This window comes from Micrasema longulum, unplaced genomic scaffold, assembly GCF_059751315.1.
Source record: "Micrasema longulum isolate JH-2025_06_02 unplaced genomic scaffold, ASM5975131v1 h1tg001171l, whole genome shotgun sequence".
NCBI classification, from domain to species: Eukaryota; Metazoa; Arthropoda; class Insecta; order Trichoptera; family Brachycentridae; genus Micrasema; species Micrasema longulum.
The window spans coordinates 346,131-359,146 of NW_028278358.1; the positions used below are offsets into that span (position 1 = coordinate 346,131).

At 34.2% G+C, this 13,016-nt stretch overlaps 1 protein-coding gene across 1 annotated transcript in view; it reads left to right on the forward strand.

The window, feature by feature from the left end:
- mib1 (E3 ubiquitin-protein ligase mind bomb 1) overlaps positions 1–13,016 on the forward strand; it is a 59,409-nt gene that overhangs the window by 28,661 nt on the left and 17,732 nt on the right. The gene's annotated exons all lie outside the window — the stretch shown is intronic.

A 13,016-nucleotide genomic window follows, 5' to 3' on the forward strand; every position in this document is an offset into this window, starting at 1 on the left:
ACTAACCTATAATTGAACATGTTTAAAAGAAAAAAAATGTAGACATATTCTGCTTTTCATACGGAAAACTTAATTTTACTTTGTAGATAAAATTTAAGATAGATGTTAACTTCCCATCCTAATTGAGGCCCAAGTAGAGATAATATTTTGACGGTTACAGTAATAATTTAAAATTATTAAATAAAGTACCTGAAAAGTTTATTTAGCTAATTAAAGCCAGTTCGCGTTATACTAGTTGTTTATTCGCGATACGCTGTGGCAGTCATTTTTCTGCCTCTGCACATTTCCGCTAGTAATAAGAAGCACCAAAGGTTCTCCTCTCTTCCCCGCTCGGGCCCTAATAACGATACGTGGAATTGAATCAGGATGTCAATGTCAAAAGATCTTTCAGCTTCCTATTTCCTCCGAGTGTCTCCGGAAGGTGGGATCTGAATAGAGCGAGTGGTGTCGCTCGCGGTGACAAGGTGCTCCGGAAACTCTACATTTTTCCTTTATCCTCTTCCACGTAGCTTCCGTCCCGTTTCCGGTCCCATTCACCGACAGGATTCTGTATTATTTTTGTCCTTCCCCGGCGTTGCGGAATCCGGTTACCTTTGTACGAGATTATTTTAACCGGCATAAAAAAAAAAATATTTCGAGTGTGTTTCGCGAAAGTTTTTGTTTGCGTTGAAAAGTTTTTTCAATTTTAGGCAGTTGAACGACGCTTTTGAAATAAAAAGTAAAAATACAATACAGATCAGCGGGGCGGTATGCGCAGCGGCGGCGGCGGCGGCGGCGTGGCGGGAGCGGTGGCGGCGCTCCTTGTCGCGTGTTAAAATATTTCGAGCGAAAACATTCTCTTCGTTTCTCGAAACATTTTTCGAATATTTTTTCAGTTTCGTCTGAAATGCGAGGATTACGATGGTTTTCGCCGGAACGGATCCTTTCATGCAATTGAATGCATTTCTGCGCCGAGTGGCTCGAGCCACGGGCCGCGAGCCACGAGCCGTGAACCAGATGGCAGACGCTGCCGACAGCGACGGTCGCCGCTGACTTTGCATTTCTACTGCGGGCACTGGGACCGCGGAATGGCGAAAATTAATATTCTATCTCTCGACAAACTTCATAGAAAAAGTAAACGTTCGTTTAATTTTTTTATTTCTTAAATTTTTATTTTGAATCTTGAAATAGGGCACACATAAACATATTCTTATGTGGGCTCTAATAATATTTTTTTATTTTATTTTCTCATAAAAACAAAACAAATTATGGAATTTATACAATAGTTACAATATGTCGGTAGAAATATACACATTAAATGTGCCTCAATTACATTATGAGTATAACTTTTATTATAACATAATAATATTTACTTTAAGTACCTACTAGTTTTAGTCACAAAAAAATATTGTATCCGTTTTATTATTGTACATGTTAGTGAGGGTGAGTAAATATATTTAGGGTGTGTGAGGGTGTGTGTATATGTGTATGGGTGTGTGAGTATTGTATGTATGCGAGAGTGTGTAGTGAATATAAGTGGACTTATTGAACAATGATGATCAAAAAAATATCTGTTTTTTTAAAACCTTAATGAGGAAACCTATCAACCACCTTATCGATCGATGTAAAATTGTTAAGAACGCTCTGACCTAAAATCCAAATTTAAAAATATGTGGAAAAAAAAGCAATAAAAAGAACAAAATATCTATATGTAAGTACTCATTATTCACAGGGATCTGTCACAATAGATATTCACAGGTCGCAGTGACGTCGGGAGCTTGAATAGAATTGTACATATATTTCATTTATAAGTTATTTAATTCGTATTTCTTAACCTTCTGTTTAAATTTTGTGCTTTTTGTTTCCTGGATGTTTTTTCCCATTTCAGAATATTTTTTGTACTGCCTTTTATTTGATATATTATATATAGTTCTAAGATAAACATAGTCTAACATAAAATATAATTTTGTGACTTCGCCTTCTTTCTAAATGGGAGTCTGATTTTTATATTTTCTCTGGTATTGTGATCATGTTCATGTTGGCTTTGATAATTTTTATCCCAAAATTCTCTGTTTTTTTCAATTAACAATATTATGCACACATCATCGCATTGAAAAATATTATTTGCTTATATGTTAGTACTTTTAATTCTTTTAACGTCAAATTTGCACTCAAAAAATATTCTTAAAGCTTAGTTTTATAGTTTTATATAATATGGTTAGTTTGTTTAAATTTTCTTAGTTTGATAAAAAGAATATGCTGCTGCAGTAGTTAATATGTGCAATAATTGTAGTATAAATAATTTTGCATGAATCTTTATTAACAAATCTTCTAATTCTTCCCAAAATTGTTTTTTTTTGCAATCTTTTTCGTAACCACCTTAGTATTTTGATGAAATGTAAGTTTGGAATCCATCGTTACGCCCAAATATTTAATATTTCACTTACTTGATTCAGTTTTTCATTATTTACTACAATTGAGGGCGTAACTTATATTTTTTGGTTTCCCATATTCATATTTTTCGTTTTTAATTTAAATTAATTAACATATTGCAACAGAGATGAAGAATATTTAAGAGAAAGTAATATAGAAGTCTAGGCATTTACAGGGCTTATGACACATTCACTATTCTGGCCATATTTGAACATCTATATTCCTTCAATTCTTTCATCTGTTGATGTTTGTGAAGTTAAAGATCTGAAACCTTTATTTATGCGGGTGAGATTCATCTAATTGACCTTCTCTTAAATGTTCTTCATCTCTGTTGCAATATGTTAATATAAACAGCTCCCCAGGGAGTTGAATCCAGTCCTTGTCTACAAAAATTTGGACGAACTCAAACTATTGTTGTTAAATGAATTATTTTTTATTCATAGAAATTCATTATTTAGATGATTCAATTTGTCCGTTATTGTTTTATAATTTTCTCCCGATATCTATATTAAGGCATCGTCTGCAAAGAGTCTTCTTTTATAATATTTTAATGTCTCTACAATATCATTATGTATATAATAAATAGAACTGGTTCGAGAACAGATCCTTGTGGTACTCCCAATGCTATTTTAAGCGGCTTAAAAACTTCGTAATTCACTTTTGTTATTGTGAATCTATCACTCAGTTACTCTTCGAACCATGTATGCTGATCTTTAAATTCCTATTCTCTTCAATTAAAAAAAAAAATCTTTGTCAATTGTTTCAAAAGCTCTTTCGAGGTCCAAGAAAACTGCAACTACGAACATGTTTTTGTCAGTTTCCTCTTTCCAGTCTTCTAAAACAAGGTTAATAGCCATTTTGCAGGATTGATTTGTTTTGAATTCACATTGTTCTTTACATAACACATCCCCTTGTTCCAAAAAGTTAATCAGCTCATTCTTTACAATACATTCCTATAACTGCTCCATCTTCGGAAGGGTCCGCTTATTGCGTCCGCTGTCCGACCATATGCGATCTCTTATCTCCACTCATTATTTTCCTCCATCAGCTTTGTTTTGTAGCCGCAAAAAAACAATGTAATAAAGGAATTCGAGCTGTATTTCCAAATATATTATTTTATAATACGTAACGACTGATACCGGCATTACCAAATTACCAAATTACCCATGTATATATGTATATCTTTAAATTGAAAATTGATATTTTTATGAATATACTCGTACATACTCTGGTTAATTGGAAAATAATATTTTTTGTTATTCGTGCCAACGTCGGCGTCGTCAGCCGAATAAAATGAGTAATTGAGAAAAGTTAATTACACTCGACAAAATAATATTCTACGGTGGTTAAAATACTGAAATATTTTTGTATTGTGTATAAAATCTTAGCTTCGCGCGAAATTTATATTACAAATATATTTTTTATAAAATTATTACTGATAAAACTAAAGATCTTATACGTAATGCAGTTTTGAAATGTAATAATTTTGATGTTTAGAATAATTTTATTTATAAAATTCAAACGGTATAGTTCTAAAAGAATGGTAAGATAAATAGACCAGTTCCCTCACCCCCGTCCCCGACCCCCTTTTGCACTCCAGGGCCTACAGACATGATAAAGACAGACGCGTGTCGCAAAATAAATTGCGAAAAGAGCCCATTTCTATGAGCAATTTGTGATGTTTTCATATGGAATATGATATTTCTTTCACGTTCGCGCGGACGCCGATGTTTGATCGCGAACTTAATTTATCGTCAGTCGGGATTCGGCGAGTCGAGCGTTCGTCAAGACGGGCCGTTACCTGCACGGCCCCCCGGGCCTGATGAGCCCCGAGCCCGGGCCGGACGTCCGCCGGATCTCGTGAAGGAACGCCGTTTGCTCGATCCATTGACGCGCGTCCCGAAGCACCCTTTCAGTGCTCGTCAATAAATCCACGCACCGAACTGGGAAATTTGCAACGTAAACTTCGTTATTTTATTTTCTCTCGCAGCACGCAGCACGCAATCCGAAATACTTCTGCTACAGGACAGCTCATCACGTGACTCGCGCCCTTAAAGCCGAACGGATAATACTAAACGCCGCGCCGGTATATCACACTCCCAGGCGCTACTTGCTACTTACCGCAGTAAAACGCGGTAAAGTGCTACGGACATCGGGAAAGCGCTAAAATATTACACTTTCCCGAAAAAATGAGAGCATTTACGAACCTAATTTCTATTACGTTTTTATTTATTCATACAAATACATATATATTAAAAAATAATAATAACGTATCCCTAACTCTATAAAGCCTTGGCTCTTGAGTCCTGTGTTGAGTTGGGATGCAACATAATGGAAAGTGGAAGCGTGCGTATTATTAAACAATAGCAAAAATTAAAATTGAAAACTATTACATAAACATATATTTTAATAAACATCTAGGAAACACGCTTATTTTTTTGCATTTATTTTTATTTAAGAAGGTAGACATGAAATAGAAAAAATAGAAAAGTAAAAATAATGAAACCCACTAAACCGCGAAACCGGCTTGTCAGCGGGTTTCTTATTTTTCCTTAACAAAGAAAAAAGTTAGAGAAATCATATAAATTTTAAAAGTAATATAAACATTATTAAGAACTAAAAGCATACGTATTTTTTACACAAAATTTATTTACAAAAATTTGAATAGATGACTGTAACACAAAATAATTATCAATATAAAGCCTTGTTACATATTAGCCATTAAGTTATTTTTTTCTTAAAAATTTTGTCAACATTTTCTTTTAAGATCTGCTTTTGTAACCGCTTGACCAGAAATGTGTTAGTGACTCTTTCATTTTTTTTTTGTCTAATGTCCAGTACCTTCATAAATTGAAATAATGTCTCTGTAATGTTTGCCCTGTCGAAACGGAGGTAAGAGGGAACGTTTATTTTCAGTCAATCAAAATGTGATGTCGATAAGTAGGTTTTTATTAGCGGTAATTTATTTCTTAGCGATAAAACTTTTTTGAGATTAATAAATTACCTACTTAGTCACTGTTCTGTCGGATACTTCTTCTGTCCCCCTTCTCTGCCGACGCCGACTGTATTAGCTTGATAAAATTAATCGTATACGTTCTATACTACGCACTCGTACATTGATAGTAGATTTTGTGGCTTTGATTGATTCAATTTGCTTTGGATCGTTACATGTGTTAGAAACGAATTAGTTTTTTCTCTCAATCAGTCGATTCCCGATTCCAGAACAAATCTAGATGCATTATTTTATGGTACATACTACTTATGATTCAAAAGGTACATTGTTTTAAATTTAATGTAAACAAATATTTAATTCTATTAAATTGACATTTTCGTACTTGCGGTTTGGGAAGACTTTCTAAAATTTAATGCTATCGCCTTCAATAATAAAAAAGACACTAATGACTCATTTCCAATTCTTAAGGTATAAAATAGAAAGAAATTAAAAAATCTCCTTCTAGTTTCGATCCCCGGGATTTCCGCTTTAAACACTCGCATCCCTCCATTAATCTCGATCTTGGACGGATCGTTTTTAAGAACGTTACAAACATTGAAATATTTTGTCACCTAAAAATGGGACAATTTCTTTGCCCTCGGAGCGTCTGATTTTTAGTACTGAAAATGAATGGTTATTCCGAAACGGGTAGGCGATGAGTAATACTGTTCTTGAAATAAAACGGTTAAAATAAAATCAAAATACCTGTGACTTCATATTTCTACCTCGGCGAGGTTTTTCTCCTTATAAAATGTCGCGTCTTCCCTACCCGCATCTTCCCCGACACGCGAGGACTATTATCAATCATCTCCCTATCGTTATCATGCGCTGGTTCTTCTTTAAATAATCCATATTAAATTTCTCCATTTATACTATTTGTATTATTTTACTCTCTGGCGGAAGAATGTTGATAATAAATATGACTGTCTAATCTAGAAGTAAAATAAAGTATCGTTTCCATTCTGTTAACTTTTAAAGGTTTAAAAAGCGTCCGCTTTGTGCAGGATTGATTCCATGTAGATATAATTATTTATTTACAATGGGTTTCTAAATTAATAAGGACAGTACCAATATTTTGTGATTCCAATATAATGTATATACTGTCTCTACTTCTAAATAACTTTGATTTGATGAAAATTCCTTCGTTATTTTTGCTGCTGGTATTACCAGCGAAGTGTCACATCTGTTAAAAAATTGAGTTTATTTCAGGTGGACAGCTTTTTTATGAAAACGAGCGGTCGAGGATCTTATAAAAGATATATTTACTAGTTATTTACTTAAGCGAGTTTTAACGGTTCAGCCATACCAACATGTAAATAATTATTAATTATCTATCAATGTTTTTATGTTTTTTTTTTCATATCTTATTTCTATCAATAATTTAGCCATATCGACTCCAGTATTGTGTTTTTTCAGCATGGTCAGATCTTTAGACACTTCGCCAAGTAACTGTGTGGAAGTGTACACGCTATTCTTAAACAGTAAACATTCGTAAAGGGAAATAGCAGCGATAACAGGAGTTTCAAAGTCTACAGTGAACAGGATAAAGAAAAAAATCTATCAAAACCTGCCCTTTGAAGTGAATCGCGAGTGCTTCTCTGACGAGTCCATATTCCAAATTTTGGTGAACAAATCATCGCTTATCCTATGACGCCCAGAATAGAAATTCGATCCGGACTGCCTTGTCGGGACGATCAAACATCCTACCAGTATCATGGTGAGGTTAGTCATCTCTTCCAGGAGATCTTACAGGGATTGAGCGCCTCCATCTTGCACAAAATACTAATAGTCAGGATCAGTACAGACACGTACTGGAAAATCGGTTACTCCCTCAAGTCGAAGAATGGTTTCCTGGTGGCCAAGAGTACATATTTATGTGAGACTCCGTACCCTGTCATAAAGCCAGAACTGACACTGCATTCTTGGCTAGAAAAAATGTGCAGGTTTTACCTTGGCTGGGGAATTCTCCCGACATGAATCCCATTTAAAACCCGTGGGAGCTCACGAAGAAGTAGATTGCCAAGGAGGTGATCACAACCGAGCATCAGCTCATCGAAACCCTCATCCGAGTGTGAACTTACTCTCCCGAGTTAAAGCTTAATGCAAAACTGCGCACTTATCGCAAAATAGCGCAGTATCCCACGACGCGACGTGTATAAGCTGTAATTGCGGCTAAAGGCGATATTACAAAATATTTACATCCTTTTAGATAATGTTCAATTATAATTAAACTGAAGGTATAAATGCGGATAAGAACAAAGCATTTTTCCAATAAAATGTGTATGTCAATAAATAATTACTTTACCTAAAATCATAAACATCTTTGTTTTATGGATACAAAAGTGAGAAAAACACATTTTTCACAAGTGTCCCTATTAATTTGGCTACCCACCGTATATAGGGTTCCCATATACAGTACAGGTTTCCCGAACCTGAAACCTAATACATAGAATAAACGCGCGCTCTGGCACTTGACCCTAGCTCGGGAGAATAAAATCTGTCGAGAGGACATCGAGTATGTGAACTGTTACGTTACGGCGCGGCGTGTGCTGTGTTCTAACTCTGCGCTCTAGGACCGCGGGAACCGGGGACCTGATATTCGCACATCTTAATATAAGCAATACTAATTGCTATTTATGTTCAGTTGATAGGAATCCGTTCGGAGGACGTGACTCGTACTGCAGGTTCGGAGGAAGGTATTCAATAAGCATTTTTATCCCCTCCGTAGAAATAAAGTCAAATTGACAAAACGCTAAGCTTTTATTTTGGAAAATCCTATACTGTTCCGCTCCAGTTTTGCAAATCCGATATTGTGTACTTTATGGAAATGACGGTAGGGCCTTAGTCAAATTTTGCGGCTTTCGTTAGCCCATAAAGTTTTTATTGCGGAATCGTCCAAAATCCGACCGACGGAATAAACTGCCGGTAACTTATAAAATAAATCGCGATAACCCGTCGATGGAGCCGATATACTCGGGGACCGAGACCCTCCTAATGTCATCACTTTAGATGACGCTACACTTTTTTTATTAGACACTAAAAATGGTTAGGCCCGTTAAATATTTAATACGAGTACGATCTCGAAATCAAAAAGGCGAAGCGGAATATTTAATAAAAGCGTAAATAAAATGAGATTTATATCGTTAGGGAAATTTGTCGTCCGTATTTAAATTGTTAGTACATTTCCTCTCAAATGCGATATACTCGTAATATAAGTCAGTTCGCGTAGAGTGTTATCGATCCGATGGAAGTTTTCTATAAATCCCGGAAAGGAAAACAGATTAAGACGAATAATCCTTCTCGCGTCCCGAGGGTCGCTCGGGGGCGGCGGCGCGGGGGCCCGGGGCGGAGCGGCGCCGTTTATCTGCCGGAGCACAATCGGGTTATGTATGGCTGTTTAAATCGGTACTTCGTTTCTGAGCTGAATTGAATAAATCACGGGTGATACATCTTACTTTACAATTTTCAAACGTGGCTCATTTATCAAAACACTCCTCCTGAGCCCCCGCGACCAGGTACCGGGTACCGGGGACCGGGTACAGTGCTCCCCTCTACACCCCCGGGTAGGCGCGCTGGCACACTAGGCTAGGCGCACACACATGCCGCCCTGTACCCTGTTCCCTGCTCCCTGTCTCCCAGGCATTCGCGATCCGTTCTTTCCATCAATTTCCTGCTACGTGTGAATAATTTGATAAACACCCTGTCGCGCTGTGCCCCCCCCCTGTCAGGATTGTATCCATGTTTCAGGAAATCACCAATCTTCCTTTGTACGTATTGAACTAATCTGTCAATGATGGCTGTATTATTATTGATACCCAGAAAATATTGGATGAAATTACTATCCGCGATTTATAAATATATCAAGTTGTCATAAAATGTTGCCTCTATAAAACCGTGGCTTGGATATAAAAAAGTCAATTTCGTTTTATTTTATTAAAAAAAAATTTTTCAATAATTATACATTTTTACAGTTTTAACATTTTAATTTTCATATTTTTACTAAAACTAAAATCCCACTAAGCCACTTTATGTAGCTTGTTTCTGGAGATTATATTTATACTAACTTATCTACATTTATAAAAACAATAAATTAATACATGTAAATAACAGCCGGAAAGATCAGAATATACATATATATACAAATAATAAAAATAATATTTTTTCTTAGTTTTTTTTAAATATAAGAAAATACATGAAAAATCAAAATATTTAAACTTAATCCACTATTCACATACAAACTTTTGATCGAGTAGCCACTCTCTTATTTTGCTCTTGTTATATTGTGCGTTAAATTTAAGTTCTTTCGGCAATAAATTAAAAATGCTAGGCTATATATTTGAGAGTTCTATTACCAAACTTTTGGTATTACCAAACCTTTTGGTTATTTTTGAGAGGAATTTTGAATTTATTACTATTAAATTGTTCTAAAATGATGCAATTATTCGCAATATTACAAGAGATTAATTTTGCAGCCATTTTGTGGAGTTAAACATTTATTTTTACGTGTTTGACAACGAATATTAATTTAAAAAAACATTACCCCGTGTGTATATAAATATTTTTAACCCGAAATCGACCCTCTACAAAATGTTGGTAAAAAAAATAAATCTGACATCAGTTCTTTTAGATCCAAGCGACAGATTTTTCTGTATATTTTCATAATTTACTTTTCTATTTGTATAAAATATATATATATATATATAAACCAGCGGACCCGACATACGTTGTCCTGCCCGAATATTGGCTTGTCTGCCATTAGCTGGCTCAGCAAACGTTTTTTCGATATTAAATTTTACGAAAAACTATATACTAAGTGACATTTGACATTGAGTTTGACATTTCAATCTTTTCGTTTCGTCATTGTGTGATTTGCTGTTGCCCAAAGCAAAACCATAAAAAGTGTGCAATATCTTGTTATCCTGCGCCGATTGGCTAATGCCCGGTTGTATGATCGTTAGTAATAGTAAAAAATCTGTAGTAATAGTCCAAAATAGAACAAATGAGTTGTTTCATCTATAGTAACTAAAGGTTGATACGAAAACTCTTTAAACGTTAGTTAATAATTCAACCCGCTAATGTTGGCAAATAAAACGTTAATAGTAGAATAATGAAGATTGTGTCATTTTTTGACGTTTACCGGTTATCTTTATTTACTCACGTCTCTCAGTATTGTTTTATTTCCGATTACGGGACGGACTATACTTATCAATGCTTAAGAAATCTAAATCGGAGAGTTCGTTCGACGATGACTTTTTTTACTTAATCGTCAAAAAAACGAAAACATTTTAAAAACGATTTGACAGTATTTTTCCACCAAACCTTCGCCGTTCAATTTCGTGGCAGTAAAATTTATTTTTGTTTGTTTTACATTTGTTATATTTTTTAAGTTTAAAGTTCATTCATTAAATAACTTTTATTAAATCACCTTTACTTATTTACTCTGCTGTGACAATTGACAATCAATGTTTCCGCGAGTACAATAAAATTTTAGAGAAATTAAATATAGTTTTTTATATTTTTTTATTATCTAACATTTATCGACACAAATGTTTTTTGATTATTTTATTTGCGATCTGACATAACGCGGTGACTTCGCGCATGCGTGCGGTGAAAGTGGGGCAAAGTGGGGGGTTTTTTGGACACAGTCCGATGTATTCAAATATGATTTTACGCTCCTTTTGAACTATTCTTAATTCTATGATTATATTATGCCTACATTACAATATTTCAGAGCTTGTTGGAATACCGTATTTTTGTTGTCTTTTAATTTTTCTTATCATTCTTGTTTTAAAATAAGGTATTAAAATATTGTTATTGTTTTTCGGTTTTTATTATATGAAATCGTCAAACTTTATTATTATTTTAAGATTCTGTTGACCGACGTTATTATTTGATAGCGTTTAAATATACCATGTTGTCACGTGGTTTAATTTGTTAGCCTTTTTGACGTTTGCAAAGTCACATTCCACAGTGTAACAATGTGTAAAAATGAATAAAACATAATATTTCATTTTTGAGATTTGGAATAAAAAAACAGTGGTTATATTTCACTCAAGTAAAAATGCGGGTGAAACAACGCATTGATAGTAGAACGATGTTAAACCAAATTCGTTAATAAATTAAACTATAGTAAAACGAGTAAAACTCAACTTTCGTTTTAGAAGTACTTGTGATTAAATTCCAAAACTAAACATTGTCAATATTAAAACAATATTGAATTTAAGTAGGTACTTGTTTATGGTTGAATTCCACAACATAATATAAATATTTTTTCAAATATGGCATTCTTTTTGCAAACGTCAAACTCCGGTCGTCTTACCGACAAAGGGGTGTACTTACGAGTATGTAGGAGTACGATTTAAAAAAATGTATTGAATTTAATATCATTTTAGTGTTACCAAAAATCCAATAAAAAGAAATAAATTATAAGGATTTTAAGGAAAGAATCTGATTGAGATCCAACTTTTTTTAGACACAAAAAAACAACATCTTTCCATTTTTTTGCAGATGCATTCTCCTCGAATGCAACCCTGGTAGATCGATGAATAAAACATTTATGTTCCTAACTTCTTTTTTACATATTCGATTGAAGATTTTAATATCTACGAACACGCACAGCGAAAAGATCTATATTTCTCTGAAAACCGCACGTAAATCGGTTAAGCCGTTTAGGAGAAGTACGGTGACATCACACCTACAGAGGAATTACATATATAAAAAGATTTGACGTTGAAAGTGAATAAACATGAAATATTAACCCCTCTAGATTTCTAATGATAATTATTGTAGGAACTTAATTGTCTCGAGCGAATATTGTAGAAAACACATTAATGACACTGTTTATACCACAAGCATAGATTTTTTTCGGTTCCGATCAATAAGAAAATGATTTTAAAGTTGAAAATACAAAAAAGCGGTCAATAATAATCTTCCCATAATTAATAATTTAATGAAAGGTTTTAATAACAGTCCTCTACTAAAATTAAATTTAAAAAATTAAAAGTTTAAAATATCGTTTAATTCCATCCTACTGCTCATCCTGTATTCCTTTTCTAAGGCTTTGTAGTCATGACGTAAAACATAGAACTCGTGTACTCATTCACCAAATCTGGCGGCTGACAACTCTTTACTAATTACAGTGATTCCTGGAAGTCAAATTTTTGGCGGATGTGACTTTGACTTGAAACGCACTTCGTTTCGTTAAGAAACCAAAGCTTTGTAAAAAAAAAATGTAAATAATAAACACATACGATGTAACCCACTTTTTTATTTCAGTTAGATAAAAACATTTCATTCGAAATAAAAAAAAAAAGTTTTTCTGAAAAGTTTAGACTAACGGACTAATGGAGTTTCTCAAATTACCAAATGATTAAATTACGTAGTTTGGCTATATTCTTTAGGCTTAAAAGGACAATAAACCATTTGAACATAGTTATGCAGCCAGTCCACAATTTTGGAATACTGAGATATTAGTATTATCGGGTTCAGTGAGGTCAATTATATGTTCTGCTAAACACAGCTAGGCCGCTTTCACACAAAAACTGTAATAATCACCTTCTGAAAATAGTGTTGATCACAAAAACGACATTTCTCAATTAGCCGAAAGCACCCA